Here is a 22722-nt window from a genome sequence, read left to right as displayed (position 1 = left end):
CTCAAAACTCCTGAACTCCATCTCCATATTCTTCTATTGAACCATTCCCTTGCTTCTTTCTATCTATACCTATACATGTTCCACTTACCCATAACCACTAAACCAGCTCTTAACTGTCACCAGAATTATTAGGGTCTCAATCTTTTTTTCACTTAATATGTTATGTTACACAATTCCCAATTTAACTCTAAACCTAGGTATATTCAAGAGTCCCCTATAATTCACCCATTCATTCGTTCTTCCAAAATATATATTTTGAAGATTTTTGCATCAGTGTTCTTTTTTTGTAATGTCTTTGTCTGGTTTTTGAATCAAGGTAATGGTAGCCTCATAAAAGGAGTTAGGGAACCTTACCTCTTCTTGAAATTTTTGGAATAGTTTGAGAAGAATCAGTGATAATTCTTCTTTGAATGTTTGGTAAAATTTGCCTATGAAGCCATCTGGTCCAGGACTTTTGTGTTTTGGGAGGTTTTTGGTTACTGATTTTATTTCATTGGTAATAGGTCAGTTCAGATTTTCTGTTTCTTCTTGACCCAGTCCTGGGAGATTTTATGTTTCTAGGAATGTGTCCATTTCTTCCAGATTGTCCCATTTGTTGCCATATAATTGTGCCTAGTATTTTCTTATGATTCTTTGTATTTCTATGGAGCCTGTCATTATTTCTTCTCTTTAGTTTCTGATTTTATTTATTTAAGACCTCTCTCTTTTTTCTTCATGAGTCAGGCTAAGGATCTGTCCATTTTGTTTATCCTTTCAAAGAACCAGCTCTTGGCTTCATTAATCTTTCGTATTGTTTTTCTAGACTCTATTTTGTTTATTTCTGCTCTGTCTTTTTATTTGCTTCCTTCTATTCATTTTGGGCTTTGTTTGCTGTTCTTTTTCTAGTTCTTTTAATTGTAAGGTTAGATTGTTTATTTGAGCTTTTTCATGTTTCTTGAGTAGGCCTGTATTGCTATGAATTTCCCTCTTAGGACTGCTTTTGCGGTGCCCCACAGATTTTGAGCCATTGTGCTTTTATTTTCATTTGTCTCTAGGCATCTTTTGATTTCTTCCTTGATCTCATTAATAACCCATTCATTGTTTAATAGCATGTTATTTAGCTTCCATGTGTTTCTGTATTTTCCAGTTTTTTTCTTGTAGTTGATTTATAGTTTTAGACCATTGTGATCAGAGAAGACAGTTGATATGAGTTCAATCATCTTAAATTTATTGAAATTTGTTTCATGTCCTAACATGTGGTCTATCCTAGAAAATGTTCCTTGAAAGAATGTATATTTCGCTACTTTGGAGTAAAATGCTCTGAAAATATCTATTAAATCCATCTAGCCTAGTGTGTCTTTTAGGCCCATTATTTCCTTGTTAGTTCTTTGCCTGAAAGATCTGTCCATTGGTGTCGATGGGATGTTAAAGTCTCCTACTATGAGTGTATTACTATTACTCTCTCTTTTATGTCAGTCAATAATTGTTTTCGGTGTGTAGGAGCTCCTATGTTGGGTGTGTATATGTTTACTAGAGTTATGTCCTCTTGATTTATCGATACTTTTATCATTATGTAATGCCCTTTTTTGACTCTTATTATAGCCTTTGTTTTAAAGTTTATTTTATCTGATCTAAGTATCGCTACCCTAGCTTTTTTTTTTTTATTTCCATTTGCATGAAATACCTTTCTCCATCCCTTTACTTTCAGTCTGTGAGTGTCATTTGATGAAGTGGGTCTCTTGTAGACAGTATATGCATGGGTCTTGTTTTCTTATCCATTCCGTTACCCTATGTCTTTTGATTGGAGCATTTAATCCATTTACATTTAAAGTGATTACTGATAGGTACACAGTTACTGCCATTTTATTATTTGTATTTGTTATTTCTATTTCTTTTTTACCCCTTCTCTTTTTACACAAGTCCTTTTAACATTTCTTGTAATACTGGCTTGTTGGTGATGAATTTCTTAAGCTTTTTCCTGTCTGAGAAGCTCTTTATCTCACCTTCCATTTTAATCGAAAGCTTTGTGGGGTAGAGTGTGGTTGTAGATTCTTGTTTTTCATAACTTTGAATATTTCTTGCTAGTCCCTTCTGGCCTGCAAAGTTTCCATTGAAAAATCAGCAGATATTCTTATGGGAGTACCCTTGTAAGTAACTAGCTGCCTTTCTCTTGCTGCTTTTAAGATTCTCTCTTTGTCTTTGACCTTTGGTTTTTTAATTATAATGTGTCTGGGTGTGGGTCTATTTGAATTCCTATTTTGGGGGATTCTTCATACTTCCAGAACTTGGATGTCTAATTCCTTTCTCAGGTTAGGAAAGTTTTCTGTCATTATTTCTTCAAACAGATTCTCAATCCCTTGCTCTCTCTCATCCCCTTCAGGTAGTCCTGTGATCCAGATATTGTTATGCCTCATGTAGTCCCAGAGATCTCTTAAACTATCCTTATTTTTTTATCTTTTTATTTTTTTAATTTTAATTTTTTTTTGCTATCCTCATTTTTTTTAGTTCTTTTTTCTTTTTGTTGTTCTGATTGGGTGTATTCTGCTACCTTGTCTTCCAGTTCATTGATTCAATCTTCTGCTTCATCCAACCTATTGTCGAATCCTTCTAGTGTATTCTTCATTTCAGTTATTGTATTCTTCATTTCTGTCTGGATCTTTTTTATGGTTTCTATGTCCATTTTTATGCTTACTATCTCTCTGTTGATATACTCATTGTGCTCATCCATTTTCCCCATAAGTTCATCGAGCATCCTTATAATCATTATTTTGAACTCTGTCTCTGGTAGGTTGCTTGCCTCCTTTTCATTCAGCTTATTTTCTGAAGTTTTCTCCTGTTGTTGCATTTATGGCATATTTCTTTGTTTTCTCATTTTATTAGCCTCTCTGTGTTTTTTTTTTTATGTGTCAGGAATATTTGTTTCATCTCTTAACCTTGGCTAAATGGCCTAATGTGAAAAGTGTCCTGTGTAGCCCAGTGGCTCACTCTCCCTGATCCGCTATGCCACGGGCTCTGGATGTGATCTTTGTGTGGGCTGTGTGTGACCTTCTGTTGTCACCAAGTCTTTATTGTTGTTAGTACATCAGTGGATGGGATAATGCTCAGGCTGACTGGCAGAGCCAAAGCCGAGTGGCTAGATCGTGTCAACTACACCAACTGTCAGGGTCTGGCAGTTCGTGTCTACTCTCCCAAGTGTCAGCAGTATTGCTGACCCAGAAGGGAAGGTTTAATGGTGTAAACTGGAAGAATACACAAGAGGCAGGTATGAGGATGAAATGGCAAGCATCAACTTTATTGTACAGATTGCATTTATGTTAGGAGTGCAGTTCTATTGAGGAGTGCAGTCTATTGCATGGGGCTTGCAGTCTTGCACACACTTCTGCTCCCCTTTTCTTGTCTCTTTCTGTTCTCCTCTCTTCTTCAGGGGACTGCATGGCTCGTCACATAGTAGATCACAAAAGTGGCATTCAGCCACACATGAGTGATACAATAAACTGAAGTATGTTTACGTATTTTCTAAGTCTGGGGTCCTATTCCTAGCCATGGGCCTGGATCACAGTCAGACCTTGGACTGGCCAGACCTTGGACCAGTCAGGCCTGGTGCCCACACTAACTAATTGTGGAAATTGGCTTCACCCACGGGGTAAGAGCTTCTATGTGGAGGCTGACCCCACTGAGTGGGATTTGCCCTAGCAAGCTTGTGTACTTGTTGCAACCACCCTTTGTGTGTACCACTAATGGGACTCGTCAGGGGTTGCTCTGTTGTGATCTGATGCCAGCCTTTAGATGCATTGGTTTTGTGGCCCCTTAGTAAGGGCAAAGATCAGCTGATGCTTTTGATTGCTCAGGGAAACCCGGTGGGAACCACAAAGCAATCTGCAGATGGTTGTTGCCTATGCTAGATTTATAGGTAAGTGGAAGAGACGATGCTATAGGCAGTAGTCAGTTATCCCCCGTCCTTGGCCTATGGCAATTTAGCAGAGGGACCAGTGCTCCTCAAGGCCTGACACTGCCTTTTTGCTGCCTATAAGTCTCTGAAACTGGATGAGCTTCTGGGCGATATGCGTATTGGGTGGAACAGGGACCCCAGGAGTCTTCTGGGTCTGTTGAGTAAATCCCCCTGCCACTATAGTGTCAGTTTACATGCCAACATTGTCTCTGTGGCCCCTGTACATGTTTCCAATCATAGCAAGGTCAGCTGCTGCCCACCAGGGGCCTGAATGTGCCTGAATGTGGCAGGCACTTTGTGTATTGGACAGGGCAGGAGCTCAGGGAGTCAAGGGCCATCAGGCCAATGCAAGAGATATTGCAGCTCGTACAGGCATCAGTGATGCACCCACAAACTTTTTCCCAAAAATGCACTCACTGCGATAGCTCTCTGTTGCCTGCATGGACTGTACAACCCCAGAGCTAAGTAGGACATGGAAAGCTGCCTGTCAATGGGCTGCAGGCACTTCGTGGCTTGGGTGAAGTAGGATCTCAGGGAGACAAGGGCCATCAGGACAATACAGCCTCTGTGTTGCTACAACTTCTGTTTTGCCTGGGCATCCCCCCTATAGTCACAGATCACAGTGAGACCAACTGCTGTCTGGGGCAGTCCCACAGACCCCTGTGCTCCCTGGATGCAATATTGCAACTTTTGCAGGAGGCAGAGGTCTGCCTACCACTGATTTCCATGCAGTACCTTCCCTGCGCTAGTCAAAGTTTGTTTCCTGTGTGAATTGAAAGATGGTGAGGGGGAGTAGGCAGGGCTGTGGCAGTTCACTGTCAATGGGCTGCCTGGGGCTATTTGTGGATAGGGTCAGCGAGGTCTCAGAGAGAGAATGGCAGTCAGACCAATAGAGCCTCAGTCTTGCTGCTGCTTCGGTAACTGTTCATGTGTTCCTGCAGAAGTCTCATATCATAGCAAGACCAGCTGCTGTCCGGGACTGGCCCACAGATCCCTGAGATCCACCCAAGTTCGCGTTGGCAGCAGTGATCTGCCTGACCCTATCTCGGAAATGCGGCTCACAGTGCTGGCCACCAGCTGTGAATGCTTGGCCCTGAATCAGCACAGGCCGTGGCAGCCATCCAGCAACAAAAGTCCCAGGGCAATCTACAGGATGGTTGGGCAGGCTGATCTCCACAGGTCAGCACTTCCTAATGGCACCATCTGTAGATTGCCCAGTAGGGTGGCCAGACTAAGGCACAATGGCAGCTGCCCTTCCAGCCCTCGTTCTGGTTCCATTTAATGCAGACTTTCTCAGTATAAATCCCGTGCGAGCCTCTGACCCACCGCTGGTGTCCCAGGTGAGTGTCCGCAGGTTGGCCTATGTGCAGCATTTAGGGTTTCACTTTCCTTCCTTCTCATCCAGATGGCTAGAATCCCCTCTGGATTTTTACAGTCAGAGTTATTGGAATCTCCTCTTCCCTGGACTGGGACCCTGGGCTGGAGAGCTCCCACATGAGACCAGGACCCCCCCTTCTCCTTCAGGAGAGCCTCTGCAGCCTCGCTCTCCCTCCCGGTGGTCCTCCACCACCCACAGGTGTGAGTCCAGCCCGATTCATGACTTTGCCCCTTCTACCCACTTTGATGTGGCTCCTTCATGTTATCGGATTTAGGTGTTACCATCAGCTGTACTTCAGGTGATTCTCCACATTGATATTTTTTATAATTTGCTTGTAATTTCAATGCAGACCTAGAAGGAGACAAACTGCTTTTACCAAGTCCACCATCTTCCTTCCCCTCACAAGTAGAATTGTAATGGCTGAAAAATGACTGCTAGAAATTTATTGCTTGCAGGAAAATTACTGCTTGGCTGTGTCCATGGGAACATGGCTATGTCCATGGCAACATAGGCTGTCACCCATAGGAGCATAACATTTTAACAATAAGCTTTCTGCTTTTGTACCCCCGCTTATGCGCCTGACCTGTGAGTTGACAGGTGGTGAATAGAAGAAAGATAGACCTTTGTGTTTAGACAGAATGAAGAACTGGATTTTGGACTAAAACACCCTGCACCTCTACATTTCGGGGCTGCTTAATTTGGGGTCTGCATACCCTTGGGTCTTTATTCAGACCCAGCTGGCTGAATAAAGAGTGTTTCCTATAACTCACTGAGTTCCGGTGGTCCGTGTGTCTTTCAGGGGCTGGTGGCTACGACAGAATCTTGATGTAAATTTTGAACCTTTGGAGGTGAAGCCATGCAAACGGTAAGTGGCCCCTGGAAGCAAAATGAACTATCCCTGGAAAAGCTTGCAGTTGTGTTTTAAGTTAGAAGTTGGAAAAGGTGTCTCTAGCGATGTATCAAATATACATTTTAGCCTAATGCCAAAAGGTCAAGTATTAAAGTATGATATTTGCTCAAAGTAGAGTCAAAGCTTACTAATGTATTGTATTTGGATGCTACAGGAAAAAAAATACCTATTTTGCCTTAAACAATTTAATGCGTATTACAAATATATTATGAAAATGTAATAGCCATGTTTTAAAAATTTGATATTCTCATGCAAGAACAAGAATTCTTTGGCAGTGCCAGCTGCTTGATTCTCCTATGTTTATTATGTTGCTTTTTTGGGGATATTTTGTAGATCTTCCCTTTCAACTGATGTCGGAAGAGTGAGGTATTTGAGGATTACTTTGTTTTTCCTTTCTTTTCTTTATACAGTTTGTAATAATTGATTATACTCAGATTGATGATAATTTAGCATGAATATTATGTATGATTTAGACATTGTTTTTCTTTGTCAAATTTGAAGTGGCAGCACCAACATTCTCTTTTCTATTTTGCTTTGGTGAGTTTTTCGAGTATTTGATTTTAAAAATGTAGTGACTAACCTCAATGAAATAAAATAACTCAATAAAGCTATTAAAGGTCATTTTGTTTAACACAATGAGTGGCACTATATTAAGCAATTCTATAGAAATTATCACTTTGATATAATCTAATCTATTATTCTGCCTTGTGTAATTATTTAATTTTATCAGAATTTTTTAGCTGAAAAATATTTTCCCTAGTGTTGTATAAATAATGCACTCTCAATATTTATATTAACTGTCAAAATATTTCTCAACTTAGTAAGTATTTTAACAGTTTATGTATATACTATAAATAGCTTTGATGACCATTATTAATCACAGTAAAACAAATAAGGTGTTATTTGTAATAATACATGTATACTCTATTTATCCTTTAATTAACTGATAAAAATATTAATGTAAAGCATACAAGGAGATTTTTCATCCTGAGTCCATGTAGACTTCTTATCTATATATTTTTTAAAAGTGTTCAGTAAAGACTATAAATCTGAATGACATTCTTTTTATACATTAACATAATTGTTACTATGTTTATATGTGATTAGATCAGCGATGCCAGAAATTACATTGCAAGAGACATTCAGTTACTTGGTCTTCCACATGACAATGTTGAATAGCAAACTGCGGTCAACTACTGAGGTTACCAGGTTTATCTCTGGTATCTATACTACTAAATGATATTGTAGGGCTGGAAGCGGAGTTGCTCTATTACAAAATCTAAGTTAATAGTTTTCCTGAGACACATGGGCAAGGGCAGTTGCACGCATTCCTGGCCTGGGTGCATATGTCACAGTTGGTGCGGAATTGAAGAATGTTGGTTGTAAACACATCATCAGAGACTCATTGAGCTCTCTTTAGCATTCTGGAACTGTACTCTAATTAGTTGGATTATCTCTACATAGGTTCTGGGTAAGCAGCCATCAAATATTATTTACCATGGGAGGAAAATCAAAGTTGTGATGGAAACAAGGAGCAAGCAGCAAGGAAAAAAGGTCTAGGATCTTGATGAACAAGTCATATTACTAGGGAGAAATACAAGAAATCATCCTGCAGTGGCAGAAGGTAGGATGGGGCAAGGAGTCAGGTGATCCTTGCTGAGCAGCACCTAGACTCACACTGAAGGCAGCTGGCCTCGCTTTCTGGCGTGGCCCTTTGAGGCAACTGTAACCACAGCATCTGTGGATTGCTTGCTGAATTTTAACAGGTGGCCCCAGAGGGACAGAGGATTGGGCTAAATTTGGCCTATAGCTGAACCTCTCTCAGGACTGTGTCACTGGACACCTACTCCATAAATCTGCACTAATAAAACCGGGAGACTTAGGAGCTTTACTTAGTACATAGAAACAGACACAGAAAGGCAGCCAAAATGGCAAGACAAAGAAGCAGAAACCATATGAGAGAACAGAACTGAGATCCAGATGTAATAGAGTCGAGTAATTTAACAGATACAGAGTTCAAAACACTGGTTATAAAGATGCTCACTGAACTTTTGAGAAGTGTAGATAAATTCAGCAAGAACTTCAACAAAGAGATTTAAAAAACATTAAAATGGAAATGGAAATTATAAAAGGGAACCAGTTTGAAATGAAGAACATATTATCTGAGATGAGAAGTTTATTAAATGGAATAAACAAAGTGAATAAAGAAAAGGATCAAATGACATAACTAGAGGATGGGAAAGCCAAGGACACACAATTTGAATGGCAAGAAAAAAGATGCTAAGATTTTTAAAATAATTTAAGGAGCATATGGGACACTATTAAGGGTCCAAATATCCATCTGATCCATGTACTTGAAGAAAATCAAGATGTTGAACAACGGTTTGAAGAAATAATGATGGAAAGCTTCCCTAACCTGGTGAAGGAAATGAGCAGAAAACCCCTGGAAGCTCAGAGAATCCCAAAAACAGGGATCCAAAGAGGCCCACACCAACACACATCATAATTAAAATGGCGAAGGTTAAATACAAAGAAATAATATTAAAAGCAACAAGAGAAAAACAGATAGTTACCTATAAGGGAACACCCCTAAGACTGGCAGCTGATTTCTCAAAAGAAAGTATGCAGAACTGAAGGGCTGGATGTGATGAAGACCCAGGATCTACAACCAAGAATACTTTATCCAGCAAAGCTATTATTTGGAGCTGAAGGACAGATAAAGTGCTCCTCATACAAAAAAAGCTAAAGAAATTTATCACCACCAAGCCAGAATTACAGCAAATGTTATAAGGACTTCTTAAATAAGAAAAAATATGTATCAAGAACAGGAATAAAGAATGGTAACAATTACATTCCTATCAATAAGTACCTCAAATGGAAAAGAATTAAGTACTCAAACCAAAAGATAGAGTTGCTGAATGGATAAGAAACCAAGACCCCTACATATGCTGCCTATAAGAGACTCCCTTCAAATTAAAAGACATACACAGACTAAAAGGAAGGGGATAGAAAAAGATATCGTTTTGATGGATATTTAAGTCCAACAGAGAAAGATAAACACTACATGATTTCACTTATATGCAAAATCTAAGGAATAAAAAGAACCAACTAACCAAAACCGACTCACAAATAGAGTGGACAATTTGCTGACAGAGGGGAGGGGAGTTTGGGGAACTGGGAGAATGGGGTGAAGGGTTAAAGAAGTACAAATTAGTAGCTGATGGATGGTCACAGGGATGGGGAGTATGGCACAGGGAATGCAGTTAGCATTAATACGTTGGCTAGGTGAAGGGTCAGGGGAGGGAGAAAGCATTTGGGGGGATTGTTTTATGAATTATGATCAATGTACTGTATACTTGAAACTAATTAAATTAAATAAACTTAAAAATATTATGTACCATGATCCTCTTCACTTTGGTAGAAATAAAAAATAATAACATTAGCCAAGACCCCTCTGTAAGACATGCCCCAAATAATGTTCAGAACTATCGGTGATCTTTGGGGGCAAGATGTTAGGTTCCATATGGATCATGACTAATCCCTTCCACCTTCCTCATCAAGCAGAACACTAGAAATACCATCTCTCTCAATAATCCCAAGAACCTGTATTATTCACTAAAGATAGAATTTGCACCATAAGGTTTATGATCATGTTAGATTACTCTCCCATACAAATTCTGAAGTTTGGAATCAGGGCAGCCTTGGGCTGGAGGTCTGGGGCAGTGGCTGAAGAGAGGGCTGCAAAAAGCAGGGACTGCTAGAAGAACATGTCTCCCGCAGAATCTCTGCTAATTAGCCCTCAAAGACTGCTACCTCCGGGAGGAATAGGCTTGATCCTCAATTGGTACCACATTTTCCCAGGGCAGTGAATAGACTATGGTGACAAACTAGACCTAATAAGTGACACAATAAAGGAAACTTAGATCCACAGCAAAATATCGGAGCCCATCCCTTTGGAAGACTTAGAGCAATGATCAATCAGGCCAGGGATGAAATTTCAGGTCCCAGGAGGTAGGAGCTAAGGCAGGGAATTCTGATGTCCAGAGGGCTAGGAATCTCATCATTAGAGACCATACATAGATTTAGATGGTAAAAAATAGCAGTACAACCAGGAGACATGGCAACACTTGATTTATGATGCACCCCACCTTTCCTGTTCCCTTGGCCTGTCTTCCTAACTGAGAGATATAAGGTCAAGAAATACTCCTGCTAGGGCCTGGCCTCTCAGTTTCTTGAGCTTCATATCTCCAGTGACATTCTCCTCATTCAGCATCCACTCCAATGGCCATTCTAGACTTCGTCATTACCTAGAACTGTTCCATCTGAAGAATAAAAAATTTAGATGGGCCATTCTTTGACCATACAGTTTCTTTCCCATTTGTTCATTCTTAATAGTTTCTTGCCATTAAAAACTATTTTTTTCAATGTCACCATCCATCAGCCCCTCTTCATTTCTTTATTTTACTTCCAAACTGAGAGCCAATGACGCACCATTTCAATCTTTTATCACTACCCTAAACTGCTTTACTCCTTTGTCCTTTCATCATAGCCATGTAACAAAATTCACCTTTAATGAACCAACAAAGTTCCGTAAACACACACACACACACACACACACACACACACACACACACCTAAAAACATATAATTAAACAGATTGGTATCACTATAAAGTTTTGGTTACCAATTTCACCTGGGCCCTCAACTCTGGCTCTGGAAATTCTAACTCTCTTCATAAGCTTACTCTTACACTTCCTACAACATTTTCAGCCCTTCTCTACCTTTCTTGAAATGCAAACCTCTGCACTTCTTCCCTCTCTTTGAGAAGGTTAGCTTACTTCCTACTTCAGTGGCAAAAAAAAAAAAAAAAGCCATCATAAAGGGCGACTCATACAACCAAACATCATTCGCACCCATTCTTTCACTTCCCCCCTGTAAAATGAAGATGTCTATTCTCCTACATGAGGTTATTTTCTTACAGCAGATCTCGGAATCTCTTTATCAGGAAACTCCTGCCCTCTCCCATCCCAGGCTCCTCTATGCTGCCTCCCTCTGTCTACTGTAGCCCATTTATCCCTTAACTTGATGTCCTGCTCCAGCTGCCTTCACTTTTTTTAACAGCCAAATACAATTTTTGTTAGTCTTTAAATTTATACTAGTATCTTAAGAATTACTCTATAAATATAAAAATTATGATTATTACATCATGTATAATCTATATACTATACATAAAAATCTGCTCATGTTACATGATTGTAAAATGTCAAGGAAACACTTTCTCTTCTTAACCATCCCCCAAATACATACCCCAGAGATAATCCTGATGAGATCATGTGTATATATGTGTGTGTGTGTGTGTGTACACACATTCATACACAGTATACATAGATGTATCAGAATTTCTTACACAAGTGGAATCATATAATATATGCTATTCTACAACATGCTTTTTTGATTTTACACATTTTAGATCTCTTTTTGCATCACTACATATAAATATGCTACATTCTTTTTAAGGACTGCATTTAATTTTAATGCCTTTTTAAAATTCATTGCTCTATCTTTAGTATCTACAGCAGTGCCTAGCACATAGTAGGCACTCTATGAATATTTGATGAGTGAATGAATAAATTCTACTGTTTATAACCACTTCATATTTTAAATCAGTCCTCTATTGATAAGCATTTGGGTTATCTTTAGTTTATTGCTATTACAGATAATCTTGGCCTGAACTGCTCTAGGCAAAGTCATGCTTACCCCATTGACAACTCTGATCCTTACATTCTCCTGACTTCCTCTGTCTGTGCTCCTATATCCATGTTTTTTCAAAAAATAGGCTCTGCTTCCTGTGTGATCGGCTGAGAAATTGTCATTGATTGTCATTCACAATAAACTCAAAAAGAATAAGCGCATATGGTTGTATAGATTTTGTTCGAAATTTCTATAGTTTCACTATGGTAGCCATTAGTGCAGTTCACCAATGATTCTGATTCTTCTTCTTCTAGGCACATAGCAGGATTGTTCTCTGTCTCTTTTAAATTTTCCTTAAAGTGACTTGCTCTGCAAGTAAAATGTGAAGTTTTGAAGAACCAGAGTGTGATTGTCATGTTTCTTCCCTCCGCAGCAGAGACTCCTTCTGTATGGGTCCCAAAGCAGAGCCCACACCAAGCCTACCAGTCCCAAATAGGCATATAGCATTAGCAAGAAATAAAGCTTTAAAGACCCCGAGATTTAGGAATCATTTTCTATGAACGCGAACTTAGTTCCTCCCAACAATTAGACACAGGGAAGGACCACATGGAGTGCTGTGTAGCTTCTGAAGCATTCTGTGGGCTCTCTGGTTGTTTCATTTCCTCCTCCAGGACTGGGCTGGGCACTCTGGGCCTCTTACAGAGACACATATTCCAGATACACAAACTTGGTAAGTGTAGTACATATCCTCTGACTTTTCTGATAAAAATTTTCTCTATCCATTGTTACTCTTCTCCAAAAAATTAGTTGTCACCTTGCAAATGTATTATGCAATCCTCTCTCAAAGAAATTGGAAGAAGAAAATATATAATATTTATTTTGAGATACATTCTTATCTCCATTATCACCTTTGCCCTGGACCACTGTTCTCTCAGGGCATTGCATATAACATCTCTGAAATCTCTCTTGTCTCCTGCTTTCTTGCTTGGCTTAATTTGTTAGGACCATGAAAAAAATTTGCACAGTCACTTGTGTCACTCCTATCATACCCAGAGAGAAGATACTTGGTATCAGAGTGTCTGTAGCAGCATTAGGAGAATAAGCCTTCCATCACACATCCCCACTCAGGTCCTGAGTCAGGGTTTACCCTCATGTATCTAGAAAGACTGCACTGGGTGAGTGAGTACCCTATTGCAGCTTCTTCTTCCAAGGTCTTTCATTTTTGCTTGAGCGGTCTACCACAAAGACCACACCAACTACCACAGTAATAACAAAAAGCGAATTATTTCATGCGCCAAAGCCTAGATTAATTCTTTGTAAGCTGAATCTGCTCCACATACAGTGAGCCCAGCAAGATGCCTGGAGTTGATAAAGGTGTAACTGCCAAGCTAATAACGGTAACGCTTCTGCACCTTAGCTGAACAAACTGCAAGCAAGTTATAAGGATATTTTGATTGCCTTTTGCTACAAAACAATACTAAAATTTCGTCACCTAAACAACTACCTATAAACAAGAATTCTTCTAGGAAGTCTTTCTGGTATGGCTCAGGCTCAGTTGATCTCAGTTAGACTATGTCATGTATCTGTGGTCAGTGGGTGATTTGGCTGAGTACTAGCTAGTTCAGTGGCCTCAATCACGTGTCTGGCAATTGGCTGGCTATCAACTGGGGCAAAGAAGAGATGTCACCCAAAAAGTTAGCTTTGACTTATTCACATGACGGTGGACACAGGGTTCCAAGAGCAAGATCTAATTCAAGTCCTAATGCCCAAAATGATTTGCAGTTTTGCCATTTTGGCCCACTGGCCAAAGCAAATCACAGGACATCTCAAACTCAAGGGATTAAAGAAGACTCTCTTTCTAATGGGAGGGGTGATTAAGAATGTGGATACAAGAACAAGAAGCATTTGTAGCCATGTCTTGCCATCTGCCATAAGAGAGTAGTCTCCAATGCAGGTTTCAGCCTTTTTATGAATAGCCTTTCTCTGAATAAACTAAGTGAGTCCATTTAGTATACTCATACCAATCCCTCTAGGACCTTTCAGAGGCCTGAGTTACTCTTGCATCATTTCTTGCTCTCCAATCTGCACTGGTGTCTATAGCACTCACTAAACAGCTATTCTGTATGGCTTGGAGTAGAAGTCTGTCGCTTACAGTAATTATTTCAAATAAAGAATTCAAGATTTAAAATTTTGCTAACTTACCACTACTATGTGCATTTTCAAGAGCTGGAGGAATTAGAGCATTGAATTATTTTAATCCCTATTACTTCTTAACTTGAAGTACTGGCATTTCTGTAATATTTTATGTCCTACCCATAGATAAATATCCTCCTCTCTTGAATCTAGTGTTGCATTCTCTGCACATTTCTCCTTATGGCTTCCTAATTCTAAGGTCAAATACATCCCCAAAATTATGAAAACAAATATATTTTATTTTAATATTTGTTAACATTTGCATTATAGAAGATTTAGAATTGCATTATATGATATGGTAGTCATTAGCCATATGTGGTTATTGAGCACTTGCAATGTGAATAAGTTTAAATTTAGATGTGCTATAAATAAAGAATAAAAAATATATACCAGGTTTTAAAGATATAGTATAAAGGAAAAAATGTTAACTATCATATTAATAACTTTTATATTGATTACATGTTGAAATGAGAATGTTTGTAAATGTGAGTTAAATAAAATGTATTTCTAAAATAAATTACACTGTTTGTTTTTACTTTTATTAATGTAACTACTAGAAAATTACGTAATGGGATTCGCATTTTTGGCTCTCAGAATTTAACCTAGCAATTTATGAAAAAATAAAAGTGAAGTGGTTATATACATATTTGACCGACCATATTAGTATATTTGAGAACAAAGAACATTTTTAAAGATAAAGAAGTTTATTACATAATGTTTATTACATATTACATGACAGGGCCAACTCATCACCAAAACAGACAAAATATGACCCTAGTAACAGAACTTCAAAATACATGAAGCAGAAATGAAAAGCTGAAAGGAAAAATGGATAAATTCATAACTATAGTTGGAGATTTTAATGCCTGTCTCTCAATAGTTAATAGAACAAGTAGAAAGAAAATCATCAGGGATAGAGAATATGGGGAAAATACCAGCAACCAATTTTACCTAATTTATAGGAAATGCCACTCCATGGCAGCAAAATACACAATCTTTTCCAGTTCAAATGGAACAGCTAGCAAGATTCCAATCTCTGAGCTATAAAACATGTATCAATAAATATTTTAAAGAATTCAAATCATACACAGTATGTTGTTTGTTCACATTGGTATTAAATTAGATATCTGTAACAGAAGAATACTTGGAAAATCCCCCAAATATAGGGAAATTAAGTAACATACTTCTAAATAACCCATATCTCAAGGAAGATATCAAAACAGAAATTAGAAAGTATTTTGTGCTGAATGAAATTGTATTACAACATTAATTTACGGTATGCCACTACAGCAGTCCTCAGAGAAAAATTTATAGTACTAAATGCTTACATCAGAAAAGAAGAAAGATCTAAGTCAGTGACCTCAGTTTCCACCTTAAGAAACTAGAAACAGAAGACTCAAAGTGAGCACAAGTAAAGATCAAGGCAGAAATCAATGAAATGGCAAAGAGAAAAACTGTAGAGTAAATCAATGAAACCCAAAGCTGGTTCTTTTAGAAGATCAACAAAATTGACAAACCTCTAGCCAGTGGTCAGGAAGAAAAAAAGCGAGAGAAGATAGGAATTATCAATACTAGGAGTAATCATCACTACAGATTCTACAACTATTAAAATGATAATAAGAAAGTCCCACTTGTAAAAATTAGTTAGTTTATTAATACTATATTTTGTGTGAGTGTAGAGAGAAAAGAACTCTTCTGCATGATGATGTAAATTGATACTGAAACTCCTTTCTTGAGAATATATCGAAGAGAAAGCCTCAAGCAATTTTACAAAGAGATATGTACAAGGATGTTTATCAGAGTCATATGTGGTAAATGGGAGTTGGAGGCAACCTAGGGGAATGAATAGTAAAATATGAAGGATTCATGTTATGGAATATTATACAGCCGTCACAAACAGGGTACGTGATGAACATACATACATCCTAAACTTGCATGTATATTTAAGGACATCTACCATACATTAAAGTAAGTTCCTAGAAGGTAGAGAGAGGGACATGTGGGATGGCAATCAAAAGATAAGGAAGAAAAGGGCAAGAGATGTTTACAATGACTAAAGATAAGTCTGTCATGAACTAAGGAACACACACCTGATGTCCACAAAAAAAGAGAAACATTAGCATGAATACTGCTATTCGTCAAAATTCATTGCCCTTCATAACCACTGAGATATAATAAAATAGAAAGGAAATATAACTAACTTTAGGAATTAGACTTGTTCAGGACAGTCCTATTACATGACATAGACTAGCAGCCCCCAACCTTTATGACACCAGAAACAGGAGCTCCTATAAGAATCTAATGCCTAATGATCTGAGGTGGAGCTGAGGCAGTGATGCTAGCACTGGGGAGCGGCTGCAATACAGATGAAGTGTCACAGACTCGCCCGCCACTCACTTCCAGCTGTGTGGCCCAGTTCCTAGCAGGCCACAGACCGGTACTGGTCCTCGGACCAGGGGTTGGGGACCCTTGACACAAACAATCCAAATGAAAATTAAGACAAACTGGTATTTAATATTCTGGTATATTAATATTTAATATTAATTATTTCATCTAGCCTGCCAAATCCAGAAAAGTCAAAACTTAAGCTGAGTGATAATAGTATATAGTTCCACATTCCGGGGTTATATATAAGCAAATTTTACCAAAGTTAGTTATTGCAATAAATGACGATGCCTAAGGTGTGTGAATAAAGAGAATTTCACCCTAGAACTGGATGAAAAACACATGTTTTCTTGATCTTCTTAGAGAAAGAAGTGTAGTATATTCAAATAATTTTTCTCCTTGGCTTGCTCTTCCTTCAGTGTTTTGACCTCCAGAGATGGTTTATGTAACTCCAGGACTGCTCCTGAGTCCCAGGACTTGGGAGACACTGTAAGATTCTTCCAGAACTACTTCGCAACCTTCAGGGACTTGCTGAAAAAGAAAATCAAAGGCTGATTTCTCAAATTTTTCCCATTCTTATAAAAGGTTAGGCTCTTTTAGGAAGTCTTGTAGTAGGAGGAAGATTGAAAGATGAAGAATGGCCGCAGGAGTGATTGATGGGCAGGAAATGCCAGAAAATACTTTGAATGTTAGCAAAGTATTTCCCTGAAAGCTAAATCCATATTTGTCCTTAGGTCATAATTAGTATCAGCTCAAGCTGAGAGAGACTGTATGTAGCAAGGGAATCCCAAAAAAATATCTGAAAAAACAACTGGCATGTCAGTTTGGCTAACTAACCAGAAACATGACAAAAACGCACCATATATTGGGAAAATACTGAGAGTCAATAACACTCCTGTTCTCAGACGTGGGCCTCTGTTATAAAATAGGTGCAATGAACTTTGCTACTACTGCAGACTCATCACAAGGCTTCAAGGTGGAAAGAGCCAATAAACACTTTATAAATTAACCCAAACAACTGAGATAGTTGGATATGTTATTAATTTTCTTGTTTTATGAACCATTCTATTTTTCTGTAATTTTTTAAGATATCATGTGATATAACATTGATTGAAAAACTATTATTCACCCTCTTGCACCCTGGCATATCCAGCCTCCAAGATTTGTTCTCTGAGCAAGAGATGCTCTGGGAGCCAACCATCCTATAGTCAGGGTCACAATGAATGGTGACAGTTTCAGGGCTGACATATTGATTCTTCTCCACAGACAGTTTTCCATTTGGTATTTCTGGTTTTAGGCATAGGGCGTAATTAAAAACATTTTCTTAGCATCTCGCATATCTCAGAGAAAACACATTTTAACACTGATAATAGCATCATAAAAGAGATAAGAAATATTGATACATTCTACCTTTTCTTCCTACATGCTGATCCACTATGACTACCACCAACACTACCACTGTCTAGTATTTACTGAGCACTTGCTGTATGTCAGCCTATGTGCCAAGCACCTTACATGCATTATCTCATGTAAGTCTTCAGCAACTCTGTGATGGAGGCACTGTAGTCCTCTCCACTATAGAGATGAGGAAACTGAGGGATAGAGAAACGAAATGCTTTGCCCTGAATCACATAGTGACTTTCGAGTGCCAGAGCCAGAGTATGAGCCCAGGGTGTTTAATTTCAGATTCTGGGCCCTTTACTGTTGCATTACAAGCCTTCTCTTCTCTCCTCAGTTTTCCTATGTGTAAAATGAAAACAGTGGCAGCAACTTTATTTCTGAAATCAGAGTATTTAGAAAAATTTTTTCTTGGCTTTTCTCATTGAAAATTCACTCTCCAAGAGCTTTCATCATGCCTTGTATTTCCACATCTTTATCTTTATATACATAATCCTTTCTCCCTCCTCCAAGATTTAATCAATCATGCCTATGCAATAAAGTCTCCAAAAAAAAAAAGAAAGAAAGAAAAACCAAAAGGCTGAGGTTCAGAGACCTTCTAGATTAATAAATACCACTTTTTCCTCCTCGGCATTCATCTAAGTCAATTCTCACCTTCCCTGTTCTTTTTACTGTTCTTGGACCCAATTTCAAAGTGTGTTTGTAGGAGGGTGTCCCCACACCTCCAACAAGCAATTCTACAGATATCTGCTGGTGTCCTACCAATTCAGTTCTACCCAGAGATATCTGCCCCTACCCCACTTCAGATGCCTTTCTCAAGCCCTGGTTATGGTTACCACTTGTGCCTCTGACCAACTAGCTATAGATTGGAGGTTCCAATGATTCTCTCCTTGGATGTCAGATGAGAGTCATAAGACCAAGTTATTACCTGGACTTCTGACCAACTGGCTATGAATCAGAGGTTCCCATGACCCCCTTCTGCAGTTCAATTAACTTGCTAAAGCTGCTCACAGAACTTAAACAGTTTACTTTCTAGAACACTGGTTTATTAAAAAAAGAGTGTAACTCAGGAAAAATCAGATGGAAGAGATGAATAGGGCAAGATATGTGGGAATGGGCTTGGGATTGATGCCCTCTTCGGATGCATCACTCTCACTGCATCTCAATGTGTTCACCTACCTGGAAGCTCTCTGAACCCTTGTCCTTTTCATATTTTTATGGAGACTTTATTACATTGGCCCAACTGATTAAAGCCATAAAAAAACTGATTCAACCTCCAGCCCCTCTCCCTTCCTCAGAAGTCGGGGAGGTGTGCTGAAATTTTCAACCCTCTAATCACATGGTTGGCTTCCCTGAATACTAGACTACATCCTTTGGTGGGGTCCAAAAATGACCTCATTCACATAAAAAAAGACATCTTTGTTGTTCTGTCGTTTAGGAAATTCTCAGAGTTCGCGGGGAGCCATGAGCCAAAAACTGTGGACAAAGAATTAATATACATTATATATATGTGCACATATATATATGAGAATTATATATTGTTCTTATAAATCACAATATCACACCTGTTAATCTTCCTGACTGCCCAAGGCACAAAACAATCTGGTTTCTCTGAACTGCATAGAACTTGTTAGTAAAAATAAGAGTATCTATCTACATACGGAACACAGTGTTCATTTCCCTTACAATATTTCATTTAATTCTCAGAACAACCTTATTATTTAAGCGTTATAATGATCTTAATTTATGGATGAAAAAACAGACTAACAGAATAAATAAATTATAAATAAAAGCTAGATAAATAAATCACACAAGGTTAATCAATGAAAAGACTACAATAAAGATCTGTTGGCTTCAAAATCTGTGCTGTTAATGACATTCAATTCTCTGTCTCACAAATTTGGCAATTTTATTATGATGTGTGTGTGTGGATCTATGTCTATGGATAGATAATACATGGGCTGATCTTTATTCTAACATTTGCACCTTGAGATCAGGGACCACATTTCAAATGTCTTCAATGCCATAGGCACTTAGCATGTTTCTCTGAAAAGAGTAGTTCCAAAATACATATTTGTGTGAAAGTGATATTATTACCTATACAAAAATTCTAGAGCTCAAATATAGCCTTTCCTGAGCATCACACTAATGTCAAAATAGAGCAGAATATATGGACTATAGGAAGAGAGAGAAAGAATGCCATGAGTTCTATGTCAGGAAAATGCCTCTGGGGCAGGAATTGAAATTGAATAGGTAGCTACATTAGTGAAAAGCATTTTACATTTGGGAAGAATTATATTAGCAAGGGTAGTAGAGGGAGAATGCATGAAATGTTTGTGTTTAGTTAGTAGACTAATTTGACTAGAGAATCATATTCGGGAGAAATGAAAGATAAGAATATAAAATAAGTTGGGATCAGAGTACAGCAGATTCCATAAACAATAGAGAAATTTTTTTAAAGAAATAGAAAAGGAGTTTATCCAAAAAAATAATTGAAAAACTCAAAGGACTTGTTGACTAATAGTGTATGGCCTTTCTTTATTTACTTATTCAATATCAAAGAAAAATTTCAAAGACAAACATGGAGGATTACTTGAATAAATACACCACACACACACACGAGAAGAAAGAGAATGTGACAACTAATTAAATATGCTCTAAAATCACCAGATCTAGTTCCCAACCAAACATATCCTTCTTAGAAAAAATTGCCCCAACGTCACCATGGTATTAAGGCATTTAAGTAAGTCTATAAAAGTACAGTTGGACTTAAATTACTTTAGAGCCATAGAAATCAATCAGCACACCTTCCCTCAATAATGAAAATCTTGTCTGTTAATGTCTTAAGAACTGGTATGAAAATTTCTGAATAAATACTTTAAAATTTAGATTAAAAATTAACTCAAATAAAAAATTATGTGAGAACAAGGGAGATCTATGAATTAAGAGATTTAAGAGCCGTGTTAATCAATTGCAATGTGTAGGCCTTATCTCAATTTTAATTTGAACAAATAAACCACTACAAAAACATTATGGACAATCAGGAAAATGTGGATGCTAGATATTAGATATTATAGGACTATTATTTAATTTTAGATATGATGATAATTTTGGTTCTGATTTTTTGGAAAAAAAATGCTTATCTTTAGAGATTCATGCTGAAATATTTTGAAATAAAAAATTATCAATAATTTCCTTCTCAATAACTTAGAGTGGATAGAGTGGGTGTGGATATGCATAAAAAAAATTGGCCATGAGTTAATAACTGTTGAAGAGTGGTGATGAGTAAATGTTTTGTATGTATTTGAAATTACCCAAAACAAAAAATCATATCACTAAATTAAAAATTACTTCTAATGCATATTTCTTTATATAAAACAATTAAAATTTCTAGTCGCCATATTTCTAAACGGTCCTACAGGTACTGTCAAATGTTTCAAATATTGATTAATTTATAAAATTATTTACCAAAATGTAGAAAATAAAACTTTACAATTACAAAATATCTTATGGCTTACAGAGAACTTTTATACACATAGTTATATTGTAAATATTTATTTATATATTAATAAATATAAATATATATAAATATACATATTATAAATATATATATTTAGATACCACATATTAGAGAGATCTTACAGTACAGTCTGACTTATTTCACTTAGCATAATGTCCCCGAGGTCCATCCATGTGGTGGTCCAACCATGCACTGTGGATTTAATTTACTTTCCCTAAAGACTGATAAAATCAAACATCTTTCCAAGTGTATATAGTCCAGTGGAATATCCTTTTTTGTGAAGGCTCTTCAGGTCTTTTCCCCATTCGTTAGGTGGGTTTATTACACTTTTCTCATTAGATTATAAGAGTTTTTTTTTTTTTTTTAATATATTTTGGATGTAAGTCCTTAGCTGGTCACAAGCATCACAAATGCCACTTTGCAGCCTGCAGCCTACTCTTCCACCTTTTTAGTTGTGTCTGTATAAGAATGCTGAGGCTGCAATAACCAAATATTATGAACGGGATGGCTTAAATAACAGAGGTTTATTTTCTCACAGTTCTGGAGATTAGAAGTCTGAGACCAAAATGTAGCAGGCTTGGTTCCTGATGAGAGCTGGGAGGAAAAATCTGTTCTAGGTCCTTTTTGGCTTGCAGATGGCTACCTTTTTGCTGTGTCTTTACATGGTCATCCTTTGCATACATGTATGTATGATATCTCTGTGTGTGTGTGTCTGAATTTCCTCTTCTTATAACACCAGTCACATTGGATTAGGGTCCACCGTAAAGACCTCATTTTAACTTCGTCACCTTTCTAAAGACCTTGTCTCCAAATACAGTTACATTCTGAGGTGCTAAAGTACTTCGGACTTGATATAGACTGAGCACCCTCTTCAAAAATGATTAAGCTAATCGGAAAAACTCAAAACAGAGAAGAACTGAGGCAGAAGTAGAAAAAAATGTTTTTACTTTTTATAATGCCTTTGTAAGGTTTGAATTCTTGTTTTCACTCACATGTGTTACTTCCATAATTATGATGTATGTAATTAATGTAGAATTAACAAGAGAATTGTGTCATAATTCACATCATTGTGAAAAAGTCTCCACACTGCCCCCTATAAAGACTAAGGGGAAGGAGAATCTTTCAGAGATTCACCTGAATCTTCCCTACAGCTTGATGCTCAAACCCGGATGGTAGGCCCTTTTATTATTCGAGTACATTTATGAATTTTTGGATATAAAAGTCCTGAGACTAGGGAACACAAGAATGGATGATATTTGTTGAGAAGAGCTTGAGGCAAGAAAGTAGCAGACCAGAAAAGCCAAGAGGCTGGAAGGGTC

Source organism: Rousettus aegyptiacus, unplaced genomic scaffold (genome assembly GCF_014176215.1).
Source record: "Rousettus aegyptiacus isolate mRouAeg1 unplaced genomic scaffold, mRouAeg1.p scaffold_m13_p_22, whole genome shotgun sequence".
Lineage (NCBI taxonomy): Eukaryota > Metazoa > Chordata > Mammalia > Chiroptera > Pteropodidae > Rousettus > Rousettus aegyptiacus.
Note: the sequence above shows the minus strand (reverse complement) of the source record.